Raw genomic sequence first — 13,140 nt, 5'->3', positions numbered from 1 at the left:
CAACACGATTTGGATTATGAAATTTTAGGTATCCCACACTCATATTCACCTTTTTCAAAATGATGGGAATTATAATCTTTATATACTTCCTATTTAGTGTCAAACAAGTTCAAAATGTTTCACTGATAAATAATTAGATTAAGATGAATATTCTGACAAGTAGGGGTAAGGTTTGTGAAGGCTTCCTTATGAGCAACTTGGAAGTTGTTTGGAGATCTGCTCGTAAAGAGTGAGAACTCTTTACTTGCAGTGTGAGAAAGTCTGTTTTAAGATGTTGCTTAGTGTTGATCATTGCAATCTACGTATATTTCTCAATAATAATAGTTTGCAGGGCTTTTTGAGATTCTTAGATTGAAAGTAGTCTGGAGTCAGACAGGTAACAACACTGTACAAAATGGGAAACGGAAGTGGGAAGGCAAATCATGCTACTGTAAAGATAATTATAATTTCTGCTCTTAACCCGATCAGTTCTCTTCAGACACATAGGTAGAGACTAATCTTCACCTAGAAAGAAATCCTGCCTTATTTCTCAACTATAAAGTTTTTCTATTTAAACAAACAAACAAACAAAAAAAAAAATGTTTCAGGAATAAACTTGATTCTAAATCTGTTTTGCTATCTGAGCTTTTCTTTATCCCCAGTCAAAGGAAACAAGTTTCAGTGTCTATATGAGATGTTCTGTCACTGCTTTACAGTTGTCTATGTTTAGTAGCATGCACAAACTTTTCCTTCCCCAATAGATTTGACCTCTTTAAGATTACCATTTTGTCTAGAAGATGCCTGTAATGCAAGTGGGAAAGTCTGTAAACACTCGTTGCTACCATTATTAGCAGACACATTTCTTGCAGCTAAACTAAAACGTAAGGAAAAAGATCAGTGATTTACAATTCATAAATAAACCCTGAGAATTGAGGCTTAACAATAGAAGAGCAGGTCAAGAATGTCAGAATGTAGGATTGATTTAATAGAGAATTGCCTCTATGCTTTGCTTATTATCAATGAACACATAATAAGATTTAAAAGAGAAAATGAAGGAAAATCAGAAAAAAAAAATCGGCTAATAAGTTAATTAGTAAATCTAAAACATAACACTAAAACACATTACAGATAAAAACCAGTGCAAATACAAGCTCTTTCATGTGTTGATTGTTAGCAACTCCCTGAAAAATATTTTCTGACATGTCCTTTGTTTCTTAGTTTGAGGACAAATCCTCTTCAAAAACCCTGAAGAGAAATGAATAGCTATTTTAGTTTCATAGGTAGTTACATATATATATATTTTTATTTAATGTCACATCAAAATTTCATGAAAGGGCTCTGGGTTTCCTACTACAATTCTGTGCAACAGTAATAAAACCACTTCTTTCTTCATGCTCACCTTATGTGAGCAAGCTGTTACTAGATTGACTTCATCCTGTGATCTGATTTTTAAAAGTGTGGAGTGTAACGCTCAGCATGGAAATCCGTTATCACTACTAATAGTTGATATGAAGGTCACTGAGAGTTTTGGCCTGAGAAAATGTTTGGTGTAATATACTTGTTTTAAGGGTGTTTTAAATCTCTCTTATCAAATCTGTATTATTTTTTTTTCCCAAAGGGACTTATTTAGTATTTGATGCATATGTTATGCACCTACATTAATGGAATTAGTACACATCGAATTTTCTATTAATATTACATTGCATCATTTTGGAATTGCAAAAGATGTGAGAAAAGGACTTAGCACTTGTCAAATATCCTTAAAATGTGGTGGTTTTTTTTTTTTTTTTTTGGAGGTTTTTTTGCTGGCTTTTTATACAACTTTATATCATGCTGCTACTTTCTGTTTGCTCTGTTTTTACTTTTGTCACCCTTCTTGCCTGCGTTTGGTTCATTTCAGGGTGGGTTGAAGAAGGACAGTGCTATAGATGCACCTAACCTCTTGTAGTTCAGTCAAAGTAGGTCTGTGCCAGTGCAGAAAGGGGAAGGCAGGCCGACTTTTAGCAGACCATTCTCTTACATTTTTTTAATTAATGTGACTTCTGTAAGCGGGAACAATGAAGCAAAGGAAGCAAACTGTGCTTCAAGGATGGAAATGGTCCTAAATACTTGGGCAAACAAATGCTGGCAGAATTTGATAGCATCCGATTGCACTGTTCCAGAAATCCACACAGTGCTCACGAAGCTGCAGTGTGGGATTTACAAGAGTGCTCTCCTCAGCATAAGAACATAAACTTTTTTTAGGTAGTTAGTAATAACCTCCTAAAAATAAAAACTTTGGGCCAGTTTAAGAAAAAGATTTCAAAACAAACAAACAAACAACACCTCTAAATGTAGGGATGAAATTTGTGGGCAAAAATTCCAAATCTTTGTATATCTGGAAAGTAATTACTGGAGAGAGGCACATTCCTTAACTGTGAAAGAATCTTGAAATATTTTGGTTTGGAGATAGTGACAGGCAATAAGGTGCTAGAAGCGTTCACCATGCTCATATTTGCATCTCCTTCAGAAAATCAACTCTGTGATCTTCATGACTTTTCCATTCACTTGTTTTCTTACTTATCTATCTTCTCTATTTACATTTAAGGAAGTTTTTAATTAAATCGAGTTTTCCTTCTTACATTTACGAACTGTCATTTTTTGCTGAATGATGTGCCGGTTTCAGCAACTGAGGTTTAAAAAGGGAGCAAGAGAAGAATAGAAACAGTTTTGATATGACTGTATCTTCCTTATGATATACAAATTTAATTCACATATAGTTTTTCATTTCTTGGATTAACATGGGTGTGATTAATAGTGGAGAAGGCTGCAAAGGAGACAGGGAACATGGAGCAAGAGTTATTTTCAGGAATACTGCTGTGAGACATGACTTGCTTGGACTCTGGAATGTATGGATGGTTGCAGGTGCAAGAGAGCGTGGACTTTTGGTGATTGTCTAACTGAAGTGATCCTATATTGAGAGTAGTTCAAAATTAGCAGAGAACAATCAATCATACTGAAAAATAGAAGTCCAAAGCTATGTAGGAATCTGGCGGAAGAATCTTGGCGGAAACATATTGCTTGCTGTATGAATGCATCCGTTTGGGGTTTAACGTGGGAAAAATTCATGCACGTTTCAGTGAAACTACACTTCAGGACCTCAAAATCATTTTCAATGACTAAATCACTCACAGAAACACTTTGCCTGTGGATTAAGGGCACTCCAGCATAAAAGATCTCAAAGTAATCCTGCTAACTAGAAGTTCAAATAAAGCCCAAATATGTCAGAAGTACTAATTTCAGAAAGCACAAGCTTTTAATTACAAACTAAGAAAATACAATCCTACAGAGAATAGGAGTAGCATAATGAATTTCTGGATCTATTCTGTTTCCGCAGCCTTGTGTTCTGAGTTCCATCAAACCATGCAAGAGTTGTTGTGGACTTTTGTTTGTTATGCTTTCATAAGGGAGTGCTGGTTACTCTGTTTTTCTTGGAAACTGTGAAGAATAGTTATCAGTAACACTCTGTTTAGGTGAAGGTAGAGAAAAGTATCTATATACAAAATATATTTCAGGACAAAGAAAGAAAGAAACTAGAATCTAAACAGGGAAGTCTCAAAAGCCTTAACTTCCTAATACTTATATTTATGTAATGACACAAGAAACTATATACTTTAACGTAGTAATTTGCTGCTGATGATAAATTCATCTTTGGTAATGTATCTCAGTGCCTTATAAATATGATGAATGTAACATGAACTTTGAGGGAGTTTGGTTTTAAAGATATTCAAAATTTAAGGGAATTGAGTAAAAGAAAATATTTGAAAACTGCACACTGCAGTTCAGTATTCTGCAGAACTACTGACTAATGTAAGGATACCTGACTTAATGATTCTTCAAAATTAAAATTAGAGAAGTGATGAGGTTGGAATCTGAACAAGCTACTAAAAATAATGAGTGAGTTGCTAAGACTTCTCCCCCAAAAGCTAAGACTTTGTCTCTGCTGCATAGCCTTGATGGTGGCTCCGTATAGGAATGCTGCACACACAAAAGGAAACAACTGCATAAAAATGGAGAGGCTATATTAGGAGATGCCTGGAGAGAGGAGAAGAGGAACATGCTGGATTTGGACAAGGGAACGTGGGGATTGTTCAAGATTTATGCAGTGTTTATGCAGAGAAGAAAAAGCTTGGAAAAGAAGGGATGAAAGAAACAAATTTGGAAGAAAGGATTAAAAGGAGGAGTAAGTGAGACCAGGGGTATGTAAGCAAATCAGTACACTTGTGTGACTAACTCTGCAGATGTTGTTGTATAACAAGAACGTAGAGCACCTGGGAGATGGATGTTGGAGAGTGCTCACTCTGGTGGAGCCTGGAAATGGAAACAAGAGCAGCTCCTCAGGCGGCCCTAGAGGTAGGGTTGCATATTTTATGTGGATTAAAGACCCCTAACTGTAACCAGTAATCTTAACATTTCAAAACTGCGGGGTCTGTGAGTTCTCCCAGGAGTTTTTTGAGGGGTAGGAAGGAGGCAGAGGATTTTTTCTGGTGTATGTTTGGAGGTTAGAGAGGTCATTGTTATTTTTTTTCACTTATTGCATCAGTAGCTTTGGTCGTGGTTGGGGTCATGGGGAAGAGAGGAAGTTATTAGATGGCATTAAACATGAATGTGTAGCTATGTTTTGTTATCTCTCTCAGTGAAAAATTCATACTGCAGCTGGACTGTGTACAAATTCTGACTGTCAGGAAGTGACCTGAGATGGTCTGACCCATCTTGCTGCAGGTCAAGTTCTGGTTGGATTTGATGATGAAGCTACCCAGCCTGCAAACCTGAACTGAAGTTTTGCCTCTGGAAAAGGCATTCCGTTTCAGGATTCCTTTACTTTTTAAATAATTTATATTTCATATGTTACAGTGTCATGTCTTATAGCACAAATCTGAGGTGCTATTCTGTTGCTATGAAAAGTTGCAGACGAAAGCATTCTCTTTCATGAGTGTAATAAAGACAAAATTCTGCAGGGCAGGTTATCAAGGTATGGAAAAGATTAAATGAGGTTAGAGATAGCTTTGGGGTTTTACTTTGTGTAGGAAAATACCTTTGTGAAGAAAATGGACTAATAACTTGTATCACCTGAAGGGGTGAGCACATGCTTTTGTTTGGGTCTATTGAGGTTATCGTAGAAACTTAGTGTGGCAAAATGATAAAGGTGAAGAAAATATATCTCACTGGTTCACAAGCAAAGGTAGCGTAGGACTTGAAAATGTTTTATATAGTAATTTATTGAAAAAACTTAAAAATTTCAAAACATTGAAATTACTTTTCATTGCTGATTTTTGTTTTTTGTTTGTACCTGTTGATAAAATTCCTTCCCCCATTAGTGTTGGCCAGCAAAACAGATACATCAGTTTCTGCTGTTTTTAGTAAATATTTATCTTTCAAGTAATTTACAAACCGAATAATACATATATATATGTTTATTTTTAAGTTAGGGAAAGCACACACTTAGGAGCAGAAATAAAACCTTAGTAATAAAATTCAGTCTAATTTATTCTTTATGATACTAGCATATTTATTTAATTTTTTACTAATATAATGAGTGTTAAAAAAATCAGACTCCATGGCCATGGTTTGCCCAAAATGTGCATAGTGTGAGGGGTGGCTGCTTTCATATGTGCTGGAGTGTCTTTTCTGGGAATAAATATTGGATACGTATACTGTTCTATACCATTTTTTAAATGAGTAGAAAGCACACTAATAGCATTTATCCAGTAGTGTTGACATTTGCTACATTAGGCATAAAAAATTTATTTGACTATAAAATGTTAACCCAACAAGCATGATCATCTGATCTTGCAAACTGTATTTTCTTTTTCTACCATTCCTGTTCCATTTCATCAATACATTTTATTTCTAACCAACAAACTTTCTAGAAAATCTCAATGTATTTAATACCCCTTAAAAATCTGAATAATCGGCATTCTTCAACTTCAGCGTTGCTTGTGAAAATACATAATCCTAAATCACTTTCTCATGATCATTTATTACCTTCATTCTCTGCTCTAAGCAAGATGTGACCATATGGTTCTGTGCATGGGAAACTGTTATCCATCACTGCTTTCAAAGAATTTTGATTGCTATGTGTAAGAAAAGATCACAGAATCACAGGTTGGAAAAGGACTCTAAGATCACTCTGTCCAACTGTTCACCTAATCAATATTTCCCACTAAACCACATCCCTCAGTACAACTTTGAGACACTTCTTTAACACCTCCAGGGACACTCTGACTCCACTGCCTACCTGCAGGTAGGGTGAGATTGACATACAGAGTCCTCGGTTCCTATCAGCAGGGAGTCACCTACAGTAATCATTTAGGACATCATGTAAAGAACATTTTGAATAACATTAGAACTGCCACTATTTGAATTTCTTTTTTTTTTTTTTTTTTTTAACTGTGTGTTTTTCTCTGAGGTCAAGTTCTGCTCTTTGGTTTGAACTATGCAGAAGAGTTGATTTTGTCCATTTGTAGAATTTAGGCAAGAACTGACAAAATTTTTTTCGTTTGTGTAGGAGAATTTTCATGATAACTGTAGTAGACTGTGAACCAAGAATTTAGATTGCCTGCTAATATGCATATACATATTTTTATGAAGCCACAGACATTTAAATCAAGGAAAAGCTGAGCTTCTCTCAGATTTGTAATGTCAAGAAAAGGAATGCCTGATGCTGATGGACACAAAAGGTTTATGTTTCTCTGGAAATCAAAGCAGTGGAGTATTGCGTTCAGGCATGGGGCTCCCAGTACGAGAAAGATGCAGAACTTTTGGAGCAGGTCCAAAAGGAGGAAAGGTTGAGGGAACTGGGCTTGTTTAGCTTGGAGAAGAGAAGGCTCCGGGGAGACCTTCCAATACTTGAAGGAAGCAAATAAATAGGAGAGGCAACAGATGTTTACGAGGTTGGATAGTCATAGGACAAGGGGGAATTTTTTTTTAGCTAACACAGGGGAGGTTTAAGTTAAGATATTAGTAGGAATTTTTTCATACAGAGGGTGGCGAGGCACAGGTTGCCCAAGGAGGCTGTGGATGCCCCATCCCTGCAGGCATTCAAGGCCAGGCTGGATGTGGCTCTGGGAACCTGGTCTGGTGGTTGGTGACCCTGCACGTAGCAGGGGGCTGGAACTAGATGAGCACTGTGGTCCTTTTCAACCCAGGCCATTTTATGATTCAATGATTCTATGATTTCTGGAAAATATGAATTCCAGAATGTTTTCATAATCTTTATCTTCTTACACTGCTCAGTACAAAAGGCACCAATTTTCTGTCTTTGTTAAAGCAGCTAAAAATACTTGAAGGTGGAATGCAAAATGATTAATCATCATTTATGGCTTGAAATTTCTAAAGACACATTTCTTAACCGCTAATCCATACATGAGTTTTCTGCTTTTTTCCTTCCTTCTTTTAAGCTTAGCTCTTGGAACGCCAGATTTATGCATATTTTTTTTTCCATCCTATTTATGATTTCCATCTTAAATTCTTTCATACAATGATATCTCAACTTGCATTTCACACTGTCTTTACAGGATGATGTTTGAATACTGATTCCTTCAGGTTTAGGTTCAGATGTGAACCTAAATCAACTGAACATCTTTCTTCCTAAGACTAGAATCTGGTTCAGTATCATTAATGTAAACATATGTATTTCTGTTGATGTAATTGTTTGTTCAGTTGGGCCTTGCTGATGTACCTTGCTTACAGATCTTCATATTATATTTTCTAGAAATCTAAAGTGACTTCTCTAATGGGCTGTTGTACTCAAATACTAGGAAAAAAAAAAAAGACATTTTTTCTGTCTAGAAGCAATCCTTATTACTGGTAAGCATAAGTAAATGAATGACTTTTGAGGAAACAGAGAATTAACTCAGAATTCAGTACAGTCTCTAAACCTGAAACTCCAATGGGACTCAAAACGAGCCTGGAGACTGTAGCAGATTAGTGAACAAAGATAAAAATAATCAGTGTATTAAAGTTCAACTTTCTCTTTCTACCTGGGACTTATATTAAAAAAAATAGAAGGGAAAATTGCTCTGACTCTGCAGATATAAGTTTGAATCATTTCACTGATGTATTGGATGAGATTTAAAAAACATGAATGGAAGAATAAAAATGGCTTTCATGCTCACTGACCAAATTAAAAAGAAAAAAAAAGAGCATAAAGGAAAATTGTATTCTAAGAATACTTATGTAAAGTGTATCTTAGGTATATTGCATGTCTTTACTGTTTCTGCAAAAACTTATCAGCATTTATTGTTTCTGTATTTTAAAGTATAAAAACGTCTGGAATTATTTCATGGAATTACATTTAGGACCTGATCATTACAGAAGATTTCCTACGAAAACCACACTGCTGGCATTTTGGGAATATAGAGATCAGAGGTGTAATCAAAACAGATCTATGTCTTCAGGCATATGAAAGTGTTATATTACCCAGAACCTCTTTTTTATTGTTTTAAAAGCTTTCCATTACTCACAAGTAAGTTTATTCTCTGTGCTACAAGGCAATTGTATTGTCATTTTGTAAGGTTTGATAGAAGCTCTTTGGTTCATGAACTCTCTCACTTCTGAAGCTTGCCAGTCAATCAACTACTGTAAGATAAGTAGTTTTATCATATATCTTAAAGTCAGCTTACCTAATGGGTTGTATTTATGTTGAGACATTATTCAAGTTTAAATTTTTTACATTCATTGTTTACTGCTTTAATTCCTGTGTTTGTTTTATCTTAGGAGATTATCATAAAGACTCATTTTCTACTCTGTGCATTCTACAGATCTGTTCTTGGCTGGGATTATTGTATTTTGAGTAACCAGTAATTGATGCAGGTATATCCGTCAGCGTTTCTTTTAAAGTTGAAGTATATACTATATATATATATAATCCAGAAAACTATTTGAAAGTGGAATTTCAGGAATTTTGTGTGGATTTTATGATAAGGAGCAATATATATATATAAATCCTTGATATTGTGAAATTTTATCTTAAGTTGTTTCAGAGACCACTGTCTCTTCTAAACTTATCACAAAACCTTCAGCTTGGGTCAGTTTGTTCCTTTTTACTTGTCTTGACACGATCGTGGAAGTCTGGAGATGGTCTCTTTTAGCTATTTCTTTACAATTTTGAAGTTCTCTTTATATGTTTTCCTCCCTAACGTTTATTATAAGAATTAAAATCGAATTCTAGTTTATAGAATTTCAGACCAGTACCTTACTACATACTGCTTACCACAGCACTGTGTGAAAAAGGCTTGGGGAGACAGAACAACTGAGTGTTCATAATATTATTGCATCTGCTTGCTTCATACTTACGTGTACGTGGGTTTGTATATAGCAATGAAAACATCTCAGTACCCCATCAGCCACTGAATCATTTTCATTTTAAGTTGGCTTTAAGTTGGCTGAAGACTATAGGAGCAGTGGATAACAATTGCAATCAACATTCAAAGAATTGCATTTATTGTGAGGAAAAGGTGGACTTCACAACACTGCATTCATCTGTCTTGGTTTTTGCAGTTGTGCAATTATTGTTTTGTCCTTTAAGGAGAGAGAAGATTCAAAGCAGCTTTGTAAGACCCTTATTATTATTACTATTAATTCATTGTTATTATTCTCTATGTTAAGATCTGGAAATTTATGAGAGTTTCTGCTCTTGATGAATTCTCTGTAGTAGTAAAATGGATATTCTTAAAATTCTCCAAACTTGTCAAACTGCTCAGAATCTATAAGATTCTCAGGCAAATTGCTCAGTAGGTTGACACAGAGATACTTCAGTGCTCCTCCAAATGCTTGGTGCTAATAATACTGCTTTCTCTGAAGGAAAGCTAAGTAGAAGAACAAATATTAAGCCAAAGTTAGAGCTTTTGCAGTTTCTTTTCTGAGAAATATACATCTTGTGGGCCACATAAGAACCCATAAATCTTGTAGACTTAGCTTTCCTCTTTCAATGCTTCCCATTGTGCTGCTCTATGCCAGTCAAATCATGTTCACTTGTTTTGACTTGTCTAGGACAGACTTAAGAAAAATCAACAATGTCTTTTTAGGATTGGTGGGGTTTTTTTTATGAGTTTGCTGATAGTACTCACTATTCATTTCCTCTACTGAATCCCTCCTTTCATTGTTTTTTTTTTTTTAATAACGTAAATTCTCAGTAGAAACTCCGTTTCTCAAAATAGCTTAAGAAAGCACACAAAACATATTTTAGGATCAACTATTTAACATCACATTTGTATAACTATGATATACCCGCGTTTATTTTACTTTTTTGAAATGTGCCCAGGATTTAACCATGTACCTGATACCTTTCTGTACAATGCTTAGTTCTTGTCCTGTGAGGAAAATCTTGGTGGAATTTGAACTTTACATTTTTCCCCCATCCTTTATTTTTATGTTTTGAGGCAGCACATGCCTCCATTTACCTGCTCTGTAGTTGTCTCTAGTAACAGCCTTTACCGTAAGGTTGTAAAACATTCTTCTCTCCCTCTCTTTTTGATTGTGTAGCTTGCAAACGTGGCTCTCATTAATGGTTAGTCTGTTAGAAGAAACTGAATGCCCATAGAATCTCAAATTACAGTTTATATAGTTTCATTTAAATTTTCAGCTACTGTAGGTTTTCTGAAACATTACTGTGAAGATATATGAAACACTTATCTCAAGTGGAAAAAGAAGTAGATTTCAGTATGCATTATTTATACTTTTCTCTGTGATTTTGATGTGTAATAAGCGATGTAGAAGTTTTAGCATCATCTCCCATGGGTTCTCATCACGTTAAAATAATTTAGGTAAGGTTCTTTACTTTAGTTCTTTTTGGTTTTTCTTTTCTATTTTGTTAATAGTACTAAAATTATTCCAGAATTAGTCTTCTACTCCAGCTGCCACTGATGAAATAGCAGATGGCTATTCAGGGTATTTTATATCCATCTACACTTCCAGCCTAGAGCATAAACCCAAAAGTTTAATCTAGAAATGAAAAATTACGTGCGACTCTAAATGTGGACTTAGATATCAGTGGAAAAAATCACTCAGAAAGAAACCTTTGTTTGAGTAAACACATATCCATTTGACTGGAGATATGTTATTATAGGAACAAGAAAACTAGAGAAGAATACAATAATAATATAATAATAATATATAATAATATATATAATAATATAATATACAATAATACAGTATTATAATTATAATACAGTATTATAATTATATATAATTAATATAATATATAATTATAATACTGTATATAATACAGTATTATAATTATTATTATAATATACAATAATACAATAATTAATAATATAATATACAATAATATATAATAATACAATAATATATAATAATAATAATGTTTGTGCTTGTGCCATGTGTTTCTGTTGAAAATCTATGGCACAACATATCATTTCTCCAGTCTTTTCACCGTGCCTAACAAAACAAAGGTGAGATTCCTGAGTGCTGTGATAGCGATTGATAATACTTCCCACAGCTCATCAACAAGAAAGCAATAATCTAATCTTAACGCAACCTTTTCAAAAGGAACTAGTGGCTAGGTAGTCGTCATCTTAGAGGGAAAAGAAACCATACAATCTTTTTGTGTTGGGAAGTTTTTTTGGGGAAAGTTTTACTTTCCACAGTTTGTAGAAGTTTTTCATTTCCATAGACACTGTGCAATGTAGAATACCAAACAACTACTGAGCTATATCACTTAACTGGAAAAAAAAAATTGATTCTGAGTTTACAGTAGACTTTTCCTGAAAACTTCTAAAGAAATAATGAAGCAAACAGGGAGATAGATTTCTGCGCAGGTCAAAAGTTCAAAGTGAGAAAGAAATTTCTTCTTCAAAAGGTAATACAAAGGAGATAGTATTTTCCTGAATTCTCTAACAAGAAGTGGCAGGGATTTCAGTTGTCATACACATTTTAATTTTTTAAGAGAGAGAAAAAGAGATGTTAAAGCAGACTGAAATCAGGGATTTGAATGTGCACAGTAGTAACTGACTTTCTGATAATCTGTTTAATTTAAATTTTGATGTTAAAATAAAAATCTAAATTATTTCTGTTTACAAAGGGAACATGTAAAAATGGTACTGTATTGTAGAAGATGAGAATGAAGGAATATAGCAGAAAATTGATGGATAAAAATGAAGTTTACTGTAGGGGAAAAAATATGTGAGACAGGTATGACTAGGGTTTCAAGATTTCATTGAAAATGACATGAAGTTATTGTAGCAGATGAAATAATGGAAATCAGCCAACAATAAAGAAAGTGAGGCTAGCAAGCTGGAAAATAACATCACATAAAAATCTTAAGAAACCGTGTCTGTTCAAGAACTTGAAATCTATTAGTGTGTTGTTAGATGGACTTGTCCTGTGGGATTTAAGTCAGTGATAATTGTAAAAAATACTTGCAAGACAGTGAAATTGGTAACAGTATTATGTTTTCAATATAAAGAGTAAGAAAACATCACAAATGCTGTTTCAGACGTGATAATAACATGATCAAGACAAAAACAATTGAACAGAGGGGATTAACTTGAGTTTAGCCACCTTCTTTCAAGAAACTTGAAGGTGAAGTTGTTTTGCCTGAAACTCTTCTGTAGAAAAGTAGCCTTTTTCTTTATCTGTGTATGTATAAAAATATGATAATGCTTTAGCTACTGCAGCAGAATAATTGTATCTTACCTTCTTCTTAAAGAAACTCCCCCAGAAACCAAAAGGCTTAAGGTTCAAATTAACTCAATTAACTTTGGAAATCAAGAGAAATCAATAACAACAACAAAAAAGAAATATAATGATTAGTACGTTACTCTCCAGCTGCCCACTGTGTCCGTGTAAACTGGACCTAAATTCTACATTTGCATTCAATCAACTTGTTACCTTATCAACATCAGTAATATTTCTTCATTTTCCTCCTGCCCCAGAGTTTTTTTCATCTTGTCTGTGGCCTTTCTGCTGGGCTCATCCTCTCTGCTGTATCTTAACCCCTTCCTGAGCTCCAGTCTCAGCTTCACGTCTCTCTTGACAGTTTTCTAGCCATTCCCTCCTTGATTTTGCTCAGCAGTTCCAAGGAGGCATGAATGGCATCCTCACTCTCCAGACTGCTCTGCTGGAGCCAACCTATTTTTTAAATTCCTAACCACATATGGG

The 13,140-nt window shown here is 34.6% G+C and overlaps 1 long non-coding RNA gene across 4 annotated transcripts in view; it reads left to right on the top strand.

Annotated features, from left to right (window-relative positions):
- LOC125692420 (uncharacterized) overlaps positions 1-13,140 on the top strand; it is a 59,526-nt gene that overhangs the window by 16,138 nt on the left and 30,248 nt on the right. The window lies entirely within an intron of this gene.

The sequence above is a fragment of the Lagopus muta genome, chromosome 4, assembly GCF_023343835.1.
Source record: "Lagopus muta isolate bLagMut1 chromosome 4, bLagMut1 primary, whole genome shotgun sequence".
NCBI classification, from domain to species: domain Eukaryota; kingdom Metazoa; phylum Chordata; class Aves; order Galliformes; family Phasianidae; genus Lagopus; species Lagopus muta.
The sequence above is the reverse complement of the archived record's forward strand: the minus strand, read 5'-3'. Positions and strand labels throughout refer to the sequence as shown.